This window comes from Diabrotica virgifera, chromosome 2 (genome assembly GCF_917563875.1).
Source record: "Diabrotica virgifera virgifera chromosome 2, PGI_DIABVI_V3a".
In the NCBI taxonomy this organism is placed as follows: Eukaryota; Metazoa; Arthropoda; class Insecta; order Coleoptera; family Chrysomelidae; genus Diabrotica; species Diabrotica virgifera.
The window spans coordinates 69721492-69737168 of record NC_065444.1 but is presented as its reverse complement, the minus strand read 5'-3'; the positions used below and the strand labels follow the sequence as shown (position 1 = coordinate 69737168).

The 15677-nt window shown below is 34.5% G+C and overlaps 1 protein-coding gene across 2 annotated transcripts in view; it reads left to right on the top strand.

The window, feature by feature from the left end:
* The window catches only part of LOC126880077 (protein aurora borealis), a 101494-nt gene that overhangs the window by 11992 nt on the left and 73825 nt on the right, over positions 1–15677 (top strand). Inside the window, exon 1 of one of the 2 annotated variants that reach the window (XM_050643742.1) lies at positions 18–513. The exons of the other annotated variant lie outside the window; for it this stretch is intronic. The gene's annotated coding sequence lies outside the window, so the exon portion shown is untranslated. Of the gene's footprint in view, positions 1–17; positions 514–15677 lie in introns of those variants that run through there. 2 annotated transcript variants of the gene reach the window in all.

Below are 15677 nucleotides of genomic sequence, written 5' to 3'. Positions count from 1 at the left end.
TATGCCGATCAGTTGGACTTCCACAGTTCACTAATATACAAGTCACAGGCATGTTGTCAGCACTCAAAATCACCAAAAACGTAAAGTTTATAAAATAATTAATCTAATGAATGTCTTTAAATACTATACTACCTCAAAATCACGACAAAAAACAAATAAGAAAAATCAATAATTACATTGAGTTTAGGTTAAGAACAGTTTTGTGTGCCAACCAAAGATCACGTGATTTAACTTTGACAGGTCGATGGATTCCCTAATTGCCTGTGTTAAAATAAGCGGGGTTACGTACTGAGTAGGGAAGGTTAAGTTTCGACCATATTTACCGCTTATAAGCAGTCGTCTCAATTGCATACATTAAGATTTTTTGGAGATTTACACCTAAACGTTTAAGAATGGCTTCGTCGAGTGATGTTGTGGAAGCAGTTGTAGTGTGTAAATGTGTAGTATGTTTTTTATTAGATAAACGCTTTAGTTCGCTGAATTTTGGTGAAAAATGGAACATAATTAATAAAGGTATTATTTACATGGCATGAATAGGGAAAACGATGAATATTACAGCTTTCTTGGATCAATAGTTTTAATATTTAAATCAACTGAAGGGTACAGGGGAATAACGTTTATTTGGATTTATCTCAAGCATACTGCAAATTAAGATTTATTAACTTAGTATAAAGTCAATATAATATAATATACCTAAAGGGTAAGTAATTATTATTTTATTATTATTCTTTAAATTTTACTTTATTATAAGATTATAAGTTAATATCTTAACTTTCATTGTGCTCGAGATAAATTAAAATGAACTTTGGCCATTCTTCCCCTGTACCCTTCAACTGTTCTTATCTTTTATTTTGTTTTATTTTTATTATTAAAACAATCTGACCCTAGAATAATAATAAAAATTACTTTTATTATTAATATTAAAAATAATAAAATAATTGGTAAAACAAGCTGAGGTATTATTGCTTTCTTAATCAGGTCTTTTCTTAATCTTTAAAGGTAGGTCGAAGCCTGAAATGAAAAATCTCACTACCAAAATAAAAACTTGCATCAGACATTTTAATTCGGAAAAATCTTACGAACAGTACGAGTGGCTAACTGGTTGTGAATTTAGGAATAAACTGTATTGCTGGTCCTGTTTGCTATTTGTCAATGAAAATGGTGTTTGGAATCAGAGTGGTTTTGGCGATTTAAATAATTTTCATAAGGTAGTGAAACGACATGTTATGTCTAAAGCTCACTTGCAGGCCGTCATCAAAGAGAAAGTTTTTGGAAAAAATAGAATAGAACACACTTTGGATAATTCATTAAAAGTGAGTCATCAAAAACATAATGAATTAGTTGATAAAAATAGAGACATACTGAAAAGACTTATCGACGTTGTGTGTTTTTTATGTTTACATGAACTTGGTTTCAGAGGTCACGACGAAACCAGTACATCAGCAAATAGGGGCAATTACATGGATCTTGTTTCACTAATTTCTAAGTACGATCCTTGTTTAAAATCTCATTTAGAACAGTCTAGTGTGTTTCAAGGCACCTCAAATCGAATTCAGAATGATTTAGTTTCTGCTATTTCGACAGTAGTTTCAAATAAAATAATTGATGAAATTAAACAAACACGCTTCATTGCAATTATTTTAGATGAAACAACTGATGTTACTAATTTTAGCCAGCTCTCTGCAATGGTACGATTTGTTAGTGCAGGCGGAACTATACAGGAAAGATTTTTAGGATTTATAAACGTATCAGAAGATAGAACGGCAGACGCATTATATAAAATTGTTTGTGAACTCTTAAAATCCATTAATGGTAATGACAAGCTGATTGCTCAAAGTTATGACGGCGCTGCGGTTATGGCTGGACATTTGGGGGGTCTACAATTGAAAGTGCGAGAAACGTGTCCTAGTGCGATATTCATACACTGTTTTGCCCACAAACTAAACTTAGTTTTATCCCAATCGGTCATGCAGATCAAAGAATGCAAAGTTTTTTTTGCAACTTTAAGTGGAATGTCTGCTTTCTTTTCTAAATCCTCTAAACGCACTCAAGCTTTAGATACAATTGTACAGCGAAGATTACCAAAAGTTGCAGCGACGCGATGGAATTACAACGGTCGGCTAGTATTAACAGTCTTAGAACACCGTGATTCTTTGATTGAATTATTTGAGAGTGTTTTGGAGAATGGTGAAAAGTGGGATACAGAAACCATAAATAGTTCGAGAGGATTTTTGGCTAGTTTAAAAAATGATTTTAATTTTAATTTTTTAATCCTGGTTTTTTCTGAAATATTTCCGTTCTCAGATAATTTATTTAACATATTACAATGTAAGATAAACGATATTGGTTTCTGTATAAAAAAAATTAACGAATTTAAAGATGTCATTACCAAAAAGAGAGAGGAGTTTCAAAAATGCTGGAGTAATATGATGGCAAGAAGTTTTGAACCTAAAAGGAAACGTATACGCACTGATAATGTTGGGGATGATGAATCGTGCTATCGTCGACTGTACTATCAGATATTAGACCAAATATACCAACAAATGGATAATAGGTTTAAAAATTTTGATGACCTAGACTTTCTTGAGCTGTGCAATTTTAATGCATTTAAAAACACGAAGTTTCCTGAAAAACAACTAAAATCGTTGATACGTCTTTATGGACAATATTCTGACTTAATTTCATTACGTTCGGAACTAACAGCTTTATACGAAACTGAGGACATTGAGTCAAAAAATAATGTCAGTGAATTACTAATGTTTCTAAAAACAACTTCTTTGGACAAAGCGTATTCGGAGGTAGTGAAATTATGTGAGTTAGTACTGACCATTCCAGCTACTAGTGCCTCGGTAGAGCGTAGTTTTTCAACGCTAAAACGAATAAAGACGTACTTGCGAAACTCGACAGGACAAGATCGACTCTCAAATGTTTCCCTTTTGGCAATTGAAAGTAATTTGGTCAAAGAAATGACACAATATCCACGTTTTTACACTGACGTTATAGACGAGTTTGCGAAAAATGGCAGGAGAATTGAACTACATTATAAATAGGTGAGATTTACATTTTTTTATAAATTGCTTCCCTTCTTTCTAATTTCACCGCACGCCCCTGGACATAGTCAATGATACTAGAGCTAGTTTTAGTTATTCAGGTTGGGGAATTTACATGCATACCTATACCAAAGGAATCAAAGATAGAATGAAGAGATTCTTGAGCAGCACACACACTGGAGTAGTCAATATTTAGATCGCCACTTAGAATTAATTTACTTTTTGAAGGAATAGATTCTAGCAAGCTAAGTAGTTGTAAGAAAATCTGCACATCCGCATCGGGAGTTCTATAAATACAAATAATATAGAGGTCAGAAGATTTCTGATAAATTATGGAGAATTCAAAAACTTTTTCAATTAATAAATTATCAAATTTGGTCACTGCTGAAAAGGTCACTGGTCCAATTTGGTCACTGCTATATTAACACATTCGCTGACACACTTCAGATGTACACACGTCTTCTTATGGAGAAAGTGACTTCATATGCAGTTGTGTCCGTGAATGTGTTAACTTCAATTGGAAAATAAACCTAAGACATACTTAACTGTAAAGACTTGCTAGAGAAATTATGTAAAATGTTACATTATACTTTATAGATCTCTTTTGCATAGATGTTCTCCAAGAAGAAGCATCTAAGCTATTAGACTATTTATGACTATTTCAAAATTGCACGAACCTTCATAATATGCAAGCTTGAAAAAAAAAGAATCCCAAAACAAAACTGTTTTAATTTCATACTAAATTTGATACTTATATAGTATTAAAAACAACTGTTAAAAGACAAACAATACTCCTACTATTTTACTAATGGAAAGACTAGTTTGACTCTGTCTTACAATTGCACTGCAGACAATTACATATTTTCAGTAATCGTCCTGTAAGTACTTCTTACTAACTACACTTTTCAGAAAGTGGAGTGAAATCGATTTAAAGGAACAAATTATTTTTTAAATTCACCTGACTTGATAATATTGCAATTGTTTAATGCAACTTTACAAGAGTAAATAAAAACAGATATTTTATGCCATGTTTCGTAACTATGATTTATTAAATATTAGATTCATTTTTGTACTTAATGAGTTTTTCCAAGAACACAATAATTTATTGTATATTGTGAAGTCTCCATAAGTATCCCGAAGTAAAGACTTCAGGATTCAAAATGAAAGAAATAAGCAACAAAAAATACATTAAGGTACTATAGACCAGTAAGGATCTGCGAAAAAACGTCTATTTTTGGATGTGAGAGGTGGCATTCGGATTTTTGCAGATAAAGTTAGGTGACACCTTCAGTAATAATAATTGACTTATGCTCCTTCTCAAATATGCCCGGAACATTAATAAAAAAATTAAAATATTTAAAAATTTCGAAAAACATCGATTTTTTTCTGCTTTATTTGCTTATAACTTTAAAACGATTCGTTTTGGAACAAAGTCGTAGAGAAATAAAATAAAGATAATTGAATTTTGTATGATATACGACTGGTAAAAAATGTCTTAAGGTATTACCTTTTCTGCAATATAGCAATAAATACAAAATAAGGTGGCAAAATAAGTCTGTTGTTATTCAATATTTGTTAACCAATTTGGTGGCACTTAGAACCTTAGTAATTCGCTTAGGAAATTCTTTGTAACATACTTAAATTGTGTACCAAATTTCATTAAAATCGACCTAATAAATTTTGCATAATAAATTTGCAATCTAAATGCTTTTAAAAAAGTTCAAATTTTTTAAAATCTTTCTGAACAAAAAGTCGACCATTTAGAAGTTGGCTAATTTTTTAACATATAAAGAGGTGCTCTACCTATCTAATACACTTTACAGAATTAAAATTGGATTATTTAAGGGGCCTCAGCAATGTTTTAAATTTATAAACAATTTTTTGGCTTATAAACAAATGGCTTTGTTTAATAATAAAAAAATTAATTTTTAGCAAATCAAATAATTAAAACCGGTATAATTTGACTTAAACTTTCAAATGCTGTCGGCAGAATTGCTATTTTATTTTTTAATCAAACGTTATTCGCGTTCAAAAATTGCAATTTCTCGATTTTTTGAAAGTTCCACCGCGTTTATCTCGAAAACTATGCATCCTACGAAAAAACTTGTAAGAACATTTTTTGCGTAGAATTACCCAAGAAATACAAAAAAATGTTTTATTTTGCGAAAAATCGGTGTTATGTAATTCCTCAAGTTCTTTGTTTATAACAATCTTATCGACATCCGGATCAACTGTTACCCAAAAAATTCGTGTTCTACAGTCAAAATACATAAAAAATCTTGGGTAAGTCCATCTAAATAAAGGAGCCCGTAGCACCCCCTCCTAGCCACAGCACTAATTTGTTTATAAGCCAAAAATTGTTTATAACTTTAAAACATTGCTGAGGCTGCTTAAATAATCCGATTTCAATTCTGTAAAGTGCATTAGATAGGTGGAGTACTTCTTTATATGTAAAAAAATTGACAAATCTTTGTATGTTCTAGTTTTTGTTGTGCAAGATTTTAAAAAATTTTAATTTTTTAAAAAAGTTTAGATTGCAAAATTATTATGCAAAATCTAGTAAGTCAATTTTAATGAAATTTGGTGTACGGTTTTAGCACATTACAAAAATTTTCTAAGCGAATTAGGAAGGTTCCAAATGTAACCTAAGTGATGGAAAATCATTGAATAAGGACAGGCTTGTTTTGCCCCCTTATTTTAAATTTATTGCTATTTTGAAGGAAGGGTGATAAATTAGGACATTTTTAACCAATCGCATCTGATAAAAAATTTAATTATCTTTGTTTTATTCCTATACGACTTTATTCTAAAATGAATAGTTTTTAAGTTATAAGCAAAAAGAGTAGAAAAAAACGAAATTTTTTGAAATTTTTAAATATTTTATTTGTTTTATTAATGTTCCGGGTATATTTGAGAAGGAGCATAATTCAATTATTATTAACGAAGTTATCACTTAACTTTATCCGCAAAAATCTGAATGCCACCTCTCACATCCACCTAAAAACAGATCCTTACTGGTCTAACTAGTAAGTACACTTTAGAAGACCAACAATAAACATTTTTTTCAAGAATTTTTTTCTCAGAACCTTTATTAAAAATGAACATAAAACGTTTTACATATTAATATCTAATTCTTAGAGAGTACAAAAAATATATCTTTTTTTATTTATGCACGTACACTAGAGGGCGCAAAAGTCAAGGCCTCGAAAAATGATGGCGGACAGTTAATCTCAGGATTGGGATATCTGAAACAAAAAAATCGTATTGCATTTGAAACAGGAAGGTATCTTACGTGACAATTTACCACAATTTCACCAAAAAATAAAAAATAAATATTTTTTAACCATCAAAAAATTTAAGAAAAACGTACGATTTTTTCACAAAAATTTTTCAAATTTCCGTAAAATCTTTATTTTGCGGAATTTTTCACTAGTGGTGGTAAATTGTCACGTAGGAAACTTTCCTTTTTCAAATGCCGTACGACTTTTTTGTTTCAGATATCTCAATCCTGATATTAACTATCCGCCATCGGAACTACTTTTTTTCGAGGCCTCAACTTTGGCGCCCTCTACAATATTAGTGTACGTCCATAAATGAAAAAAGATATATTTTTGGTACTCTCTAAGAGGTAGATATTAATATGTAAAAAGTTGTATGTTCATTTTTAATAAAGTTTCTGAGAAAAAAAATCGTGAAAAAATGCTTATTTTTGGTCTTCTAAAGTGTACTAGTACCTTAAAGTATAAAATCTTAAAATCAAAACAGAGCTTATAAGGAAATTAAAACAGCGAATCTACACAATAAGGCAAAAAAATCTTGTAAATGCACTTTTAATTTCACTCATCTTCTTCACTCCTGCTGTCAGATATTTATAGCTGTGAAACTCGATCTATGTTTATGTTTACTAACATGTTGTTTGAAAGATCACTAAGTACCAATTCGGCTCTGAAGATTGTATAGCGAGCTCCACACTCTCGGCGACAAACACGTAGCCAAGGGAGGGGTCCATGGGGTCCGGACCCCTCCCAAAACTACCTCGGCTTTTGTACCAAGGCAGCAAGTTTATCCATAAGTTATTACTAACATTTTTGAAAAAGTGAACGTACCTTACCGTCTAACCTTACAAAAAATTTGAGTTGTATTTGGACCCCCCTCAAGAACATTTACTGGCTACGTGCCTGCTCGGCGAAGTTACTTCGCCAAAGTTGACCGAAATCCAAAGTACCTCTCTACACACTCGTTCTACTTCGCGAGAACACATTCAAGCGGTGCGATACCGACAAAGATCCCTTTGACTCGGACGCGCCAGACCGACAGAGAACGGAAGTAGAACGAAGCGAGGCAAGGTTGCAAGAAGTGGCCGTTTACACTCTCGTACTTGTTGAACTTTGGTCGACTTCGGCGAGAGTGTAGACGCCGTTTAAAGAAAAATTCACTAAGTACAATAATAAGTTTTTAATGAGTTTTACGTTGAAACCAAAATTCACAATAATGCCCTTAGTGAATTGTACCATAAATTATCTCAGCATTTAGAAGGCTTTAAGCATTTGTTAACTTTTCCATGACTGGGCAGTATTGAGTACAAATTGATGAAAATGTCAATATCTCAAAAAAGTGAATTTTAGTTTTACCTCAAATTGGACATAATGTGAGATTTCATAGTTTTTTTTGTAAATTGACTGCACTGAATGAGTGAATCAGCTTCATGAAATGTTTGTAAGACTTAGATATACTTCTTTCGGTAACATGGGAAACTTATTCATGTTTTAATAAATCTTGACTTGTTTAGATCAGTTATCAACATTTTCATTTTTCTCTGGTTCTTTTCCATTTTATATCGTTTTGCTTTTGTTATTGGCTTTTTAGTAGGTATTCACATTTCCAGTAAGATCAACTAAGTATCAACCTCTTAATTTTCTTGTAGTTCTTTTCCATTTTATCTTATTTTTGTTTTGTTGTTAGTTTTTTCAAGCTCCGTGAAGTTAGCCCGAAAAAGTCGGGAAAAAAAATGCGATTGATGCCATTCGTTTGTCCATTGATTGTCCACGTTTGTCCACCATTTTATTTCGTTAGTCCACCCATCAATTCTTTTTTATAAACAAAAATTTTTTTTCGGGCTAACTTCACAAATCCACAAATTTTCGAAAATTTAAAAAAACTCTTGCTATATTGTTTGTCCATCGTTTGTCCATGTTTGTCCACCACATAATTTTTTTTGTCCACCCTCTGAAACAACCCCCTGGTAATTGTAATTATTTTTTTATTTCTTAATTCGGGCTAACTTCACGTCCGTTTAAACGCGTATTTTAAAGTTAATTCGGGTGAAAAATCACAACTACCCGTTTGTCCACCCTTCGCAGCGTTTGTCCAGCCCCTTAAAGTGCGAAACAACCCCCTAGTTAATTGTACTTATTTTTTTATTTCTTTATTCGGGCTAACTTCACGTTCTCTTAAATGGGCATTTAAACGTTTATTCGGGTGCAGAATCACAACTGCCCGTTTGTCCACCCTTTCGCAGCGTTTGTCCAACCACTTAAAGTGCGAAACAACCCCCTCGTTAATTGTAATTATTTTTTTATTTCTTTATTCGGGCTAGCTTCACGTTCCCTTAAATGGGCATTTAAACGTTAATTCGGATGCAGAATCACAACTACCCGTTTGTCCACCCCTTCGGAGCGTTTGTCCAACCCATTAAAGTGCGAAACAACCCCCCTGTTAATTGTAATTATTTTTTTATTTCTTAATTCGGGCTAGCTTCACGTTATCTTAAATAAGCTTTTAAACGTTAATTCGGGTGCAGAATCACAACTACCCGTTTGTCCACACCTTCGCAGCGTTTGTCCAACCCCTTAAAGTGCGAAACAACCCCCTCGTTAATTGTAATTTTTTTTTATTTCTTTATTCGGGATAACTTCACACTCTCTTAAATGGGCATTTAAACGTTAATTCAGGTGCAGAATCACAACTACCCGTTTGTCCAAACCTTCGCAGCAAAAAAAATGTGATCGATGCCATTCGATTGTCCATTGATTGTCCATGTTTGTCCACCATGTTATTTCGTTAGTCCACTTATCAATTTTTTTTTATTAACAAAAATTTTTTTCGGGCTAACTTCACAAATTTACAAATTTTCTGAAATTTAAAAAAACTCTTGCTATATTGTTTGTCCATCGATTGTCCATGTTTGTCCACTACATAATTTTTTTTGTCCACCCTCTGAAACAACCCCCTGTTAATTGTAATTATTTTTTTATTTCTTAATTCGGGCTAACTTCACGTTCTCTTAAATGGGCATTTAAACGTTAATTTGGGTGCAGAATAACAACTAAGCGTTTGTCCACCCCTTTGCAGCGTTTGTCCAACCCCTTAAAGTGCGAAACAATCCTCCTGTTAATTGTAATTATTTTTTTATTTCATAATTCGGGCTAGCTTCGCGTTCTCTTAAATGGGCATTTAAACGTTAATTCGGGAGCAGAATCACAACTACCCGTTTGTCCACCCCTTCGCAGCGTTTGTCCAACCCCTTACAGTGCGAAACAACAACCCGGTTAATTACAATTATTTTTTTATTTCTTAATTCGGGCTAGCTCCACGTTCCCTTAAATGGGTATTTAAACGTTAATTCGGGTGCAGAATCACAACCACCCGTTTGTCCACTCCTTCGCAGCGTTTGTCCAACCCCTTAAAGTGCGAAACAACCCCCTCGTCAATTGTAATTATTTTTTTATTTCTTTATTCGGGCTAACTTCACGTTCTCTTAAATGGGCATTTAAACGTTAATTCGGGTGCAGAACCACAACTATCCGTTTGTCCATTCCTTCGCAACGTTTGTTCAACCCCTTAAAGTGCGAAACAACCCCCCTGTTAATTGTAATTATTTTTTTATTTCTTAATTCAGGCTAGCTTTTAAATGCCCATTTAAGGGAACATGAAGCTAGCCAGAATTAAGAAATAAAAAAATATTACAATTAACAGGGGGGTTCTTTCGCACTTTAAGGGGTTGGGCAAACGTTGCGAAGGGGTGGACAAACGGGTAGTTGTGATTCTTCACCCGAATTAACGTTTAAATACCTATTTTAGAGAATTTGAAGTTAGCCCGAATTAAGAATTAAAAAAATAATTAGGTTATACAATTAACGAGGGGGTTGTTTCGCACTTTAAGGGGTTGGACAAACGCTGGGAAGGGGTGGACAAACGGGTAGTTGTGATTCTGCACCCGAATTAACGTTTAAATGCCTATTTAAGAGAACGTGAAGTTAGCCCGAATAAAGAAATAAAAAAATAATTACAATTAACAGGGGGGTTGTTTCGCACTTTAAGGGGTTGGACAAACGCTGCGAAGGGGTGGACAAACGAGTAGTTGTGATTATGCACCCGAATTAACGTTTAAATGCCCATTTAAGAGAACGTGAAGTTAGCCCGAATAAAGAAATTAAAAAATAATTACAATTAACGAGGGGGTTGTTTCGCACTTTAAGGGGTTGGACAAACGCTGGGAAGGGGTGGACAAACGGGTAGTTGTGATTCTGCACCCGAGTTAACGTTTAAATGCCTATTTAAGAGAACGTGAAGTTAGCCCGAATAAAGAAATAAAAAAATAATTACAATTAACAGGGGGGTTGTTTCGCACTTTAAGGGGTTGGACAAACGCTGCGAAGGGGTGGACAAACGAGTAGTTGTGATTATGCACCCGAATTAACGTTTAAATGCCCATTTAAGAGAACGTGAAGTTAGCCCGAATAAGGAAATTAAAAAATAATTACAATTAACGAGGGGGTTGTTTCGCACTTTAAGGGGTTGGACAAACGCTGCGAAGGGGTGGACAAACGGGTAGTTGTGATTCTGCACCCGAATTAACGTTTAAATGCCTATTTAAGAGAACGTGAAGTTAGCCCGAATAAAGAAATAAAAAAATAATTACAATTAACAGGGGGGTTATTTCGCACTTTAAGGGGTTGGACAAACGCTGCGAAGGGGTGGACAAACGAGTAGTTGTGATTATGCACCCGAATTAACGTTTAAATGCCCATTTAAGAGAACGTGAAGTTAGCCCGAATAAAGAGATTAAAAAATAATTACAATTAACGAGGGGGTTGTTTCGCACTTTAAGGGGTTGGACAAACGCTGCGAAGGGGTGGACAAACGGGTAGTTGCGATTCTGCATCCGAATTAACGTTTAAATGCCCATTTAAGGGAACGTGAAGCTAGCCCGAATAAAGAAATTAAAAAATAATTACAATTAACGAGGGGGTTGTTTCGCACTTTAAGGGGTTGGACAAACGCTGCGAAGGGGTGGACAAACGGGTAGTTGTGATTCTGCACCCGAATTAACGTTTAAATACCTATTTTAGAGAATGTGAAGTTAGCCCGAATTAAGAATTAAAAAAATAATTAGGGTATACAATTAACGAGGGGGTTGTTTCGCACTTTAAGGGGCTGGACAAACGCTGCGAAGGGGTGGACAAACGGGTAGTTGTGATTCTGCACCCGAATTAACGTTTAAATGCCTATTTAAGAGAACGTGAAGTTAGCCCGAATAAAGAAATAAAAAAATAATTACAATTAACGGGGGGTTGTTTCGCACTTTAAAGGGTTGGACAAACGCTGCGAAGGGGTGAACAAACGAGTAGTTGTGATTATGCACCCGAATTAACGTTTAAATGCCCATTTAAGAGAACGTCAAGTTAGCCCGAATAAAGAAATTAAAAAATAATTACAATTAACGAGGGGGTTGTTTCGCACTTTAAGGGGTTGGACAAACGCTGGGAAGGGGTGGACAAACGGGTAGTTGTGATTCTGCACCCGAATTAACGTTTAAATGCCTATTTTAGAGAATTTGAAGTTAGCCCGAATTAAGAATTAAAAAAATAATTAGGTTATACAATTAACGAGGGGGTTCTTTCGCACTTTAAGGGGCTGGACAAACGCTGCGAAGGGGTGGACAAACGGGTAGTTGTGATTCTGCACCCGAATTAATGTTTAAATGCCTATTTAAGAGAACGTGAAGTTAGCCCGAATAAAGAAATAAAAAAATAATTACAATTAACAGGGGGGTTGTTTCGCACTTTAAGGGGTTGGACAAACGCTGCGAAGGGGTGGACAAACGAGTAGTTGTGATTATGCACCCGAATTAACGTTTAAATGCCCATTTAAGAGAACGTGAAGTTAGCCCGAATAAAGAAATTAAAAAATAATTACAATTAACGAGGGGGTTGTTTCGCACTTTAAGGGGTTGGACAAACGCTGGGAAGGGGTGGACAAACGGGTAGTTGTGATTCTGCACCCGAATTAACGTTAAAATGCCTATTTAAGAGAACGTGAAGTTAGCCCGAATAAAGAAATAAAAAAATAATTACAATTAACAGGGGGGTTGTTTCGCACTTTAAGGGGTTGGACAAACGCTGGGAAGGGGTGGACAAACGGGTAGTTGTGATTCTGCACCCGAATTAACGTTAAAATGCCTATTTAAGAGAACGTGAATTTAGCCCGAATAAAGAAATTAAAAAATAATTACAATTAACGAGGGGGTTGTTTCGCACTTTAAGGGGTTGGATAAACGCTGCGAAGGGGTGGACAAACGAGTAGTTGTGATTATGCACCCGAATTAACGTTTAAATGCCCATTTAAGAGAACGTGAAGTTAGCCCGAATAAAGAAATAAAAAAATAATTACAATTAACAGGGGGGTTGTTTCGCACTTTAAGGGGTTGGACAAACGCTGGGAAGGGGTGGACAAACGGGTAGTTGTGATTCTGCACCCGAATTAACGTTAAAATGCCTATTTAAGAGAACGTGAATTTAGCCCGAATAAAGAAATTAAAAAATAATTACAATTAACGAGGGGGTTGTTTCGCACTTTAAGGGGTTGGACAAACGCTGCGAAGGGGTGGACAAACGGGTAGTTGTGATTCTGCACCCGAATTAACGTTTAAATGCCTATTTAAGAGAACGTGAAGTTAGCCCGAATAAAGAAATAAAAAAATAATTACAATTAACAGGGGGGTTGTTTCGCACTTTAAGGGGTTGGACAAACGCTGCGAAGGGGTGGACAAACGAGTAGTTGTGATTATGCACCCGAATTAACGTTTAAATGCCCATTTAAGAGAACGTGAAGTTAGCCCGAATAAAGAAATTAAAAAATAATTACAATTAACGAGGGGGTTGTTTCGCACTTTAAGGGGTTGGACAAACGCTGGGAAGGGGTGGACAAACGGGTAGTTGTGATTCTGCACCCGAGTTAACGTTTAAATGCCTATTTAAGAGAACGTGAAGTTAGCCCGAATAAAGAAATAAAAAAATAATTACAATTAACAGGGGGGTTGTTTCGCACTTTAAGGGGTTGGACAAACGCTGCGAAGGGGTGGACAAACGAGTAGTTGTGATTATGCACCCGAATTAACGTTTAAATGCCCATTTAAGAGAACGTGAAGTTAGCCCGAATAAAGAAATTAAAAAATAATTACAATTAACGAGGGGGTTGTTTCGCACTTTAAGGGGTTGGACAAACGCTGCGAATGGGTGGACAAACGGGTAGTTGTGATTCTGCACCCGAATTAACGTTTAAATGCCTATTTAAGAGAACGTGAAGTTAGCCCGAATAAAGAAATAAAAAAATAATTACAATTAACAGGGGGGTTATTTCGCACTTTAAGGGGTTGGACAAACGCTGCGAAGGGGTGGACAAACGAGTAGTTGTGATTATGCACCCGAATTAACGTTTAAATGCCTATTTAAGAGAACGTGAAGTTAGCCCGAATAAAGAAATAAAAAAATAATTACAATTAACAGGGGGGTTATTTCGCACTTTAAGGGGTTGGACAAACGCTGCGAAGGGGTGGACAAACGAGTAGTTGTGATTATGCACCCGAATTAACGTTTAAATGCCCATTTAAGAGAACGTGAAGTTAGCCCGAATAAAGAGATTAAAAAATAATTACAATTAACGAGGGGGTTGTTTCGCACTTTAAGGGGTTGGACAAACGCTGCGAAGGGGTGGACAAACGGGTAGTTGTGATTCTGCACCCGAATTAACGTTTAAATACCTATTTTAGAGAATTTGAAGTTAGCCCGAATTAAGAATTAAAAAAATAATTAGGTTATACAATTAACGAGGGGGTTGTTTCGCACTTTAAGGGGCTGGACAAACGCTGCGAAGGGGTGGACAAACGGGTAGTTGTGATTCTTCACTTGAATTAACTTTACAATACACGTTTAAATGGACGTGAAGTTAGCCTGAATTAAGAAATAAAAAAATAATTACAATTAACAGGGGGGTTGTTTCTCACTTTAAGGGGTTGGACAAACGCTGCAAAGGGGTGGACAGACGCTTAGTTGTGATTCTGCACCCGAATTAACGTTTAAATGCCCATTTAAGAGAACGTGAAGTTAGCCCGAATTAAGAAATAAAAAAATAATTACAATTAACAGGGGGTTGTTTCAGAGGGTGGACAAAAAAAATTATGTGGTGGACAAACATGGACAAACGATGGACAAACAATATAGCAAGAGTTTTTTTTAAATTTTCGAAAATTTGTGGATTTGTGAAGTTAGCCCGAAAAAAAATTTTTGTTTATAAAAAAGAATTGATGGGTGGACTAACGAAATAAAATGGTGGACAAACGTGGACAATCAATGGACAAACGAATGGCATCAATCGCATTTTTTTTCCCGACTTTTTCGGGCTAAGTTCACGGACCTGTTTTTTCAGTGTCAGTGTTCATATTTGCAGTCAATGTTTTTAAATACTAGATATTCTAATCTAATCAACATTCAGCTTTACCTATTTATAAAAAATTAGGTATTATTTGTAAAACTTAGTGTAAACTATAACATACTATAACTCTAACGCGAGAATTTTACTGTCATCGTTGCATTTGGTTGTCTTTTTAAAGACAGATCACATGCTATGATTTTTTTGCGACGGATATTCTTGAGTTGGGATTGATTTCATGTAATCGAATGAACTATCTTTTAGTAAAGTCGTCCCAGGAACGCAACTCATAAATATTGGCGATATCATTTTAAAGCCTTCTACTTTAAAATGTATAATATACGTCTGAATTGCCAATATAAATGAGTCAGATTAAATAAATTATTAGAATTTTTTTACTTAGCAACAACATTTTTGTTTATTTTAATAGTATTTTGTATTTTGACAACGAAACCCGATTTGGGCTTCGAAACGTTAATAAATTCATTTTTTAGTAGATAAATTGTGGCTTATTTCCCATAGAAAATACTTAATAATTAGGATATTTTAGGTATATAAAATGGATGAAATGTACAGAAAAATTTTCTTACCGATTTAACTTAAAACAAATCTAATAATAGTAAACTGAAATATATTAAATAGTAAATTGAATAATTTTGCTTATAGCCTTATTTTGCTTATATCAGTAGATACAGTGCGTCCATAAAGTAACGCATAAATTCATTATTTCATAAACCGGCGACTTTAAAGAATAATCCCGAAACAGGTCGATTTTTTATTTTTAATTTCCGATTTTTTGGCATATACATCATACTAGTGACGTCATCCATCTGGGCGTGATGACGTAATAGTTGATTTTTTTAAATGAGAATAGGGGTCATGTGATAGCTCATTTGAAAGGGTATTCAATTCTCTATT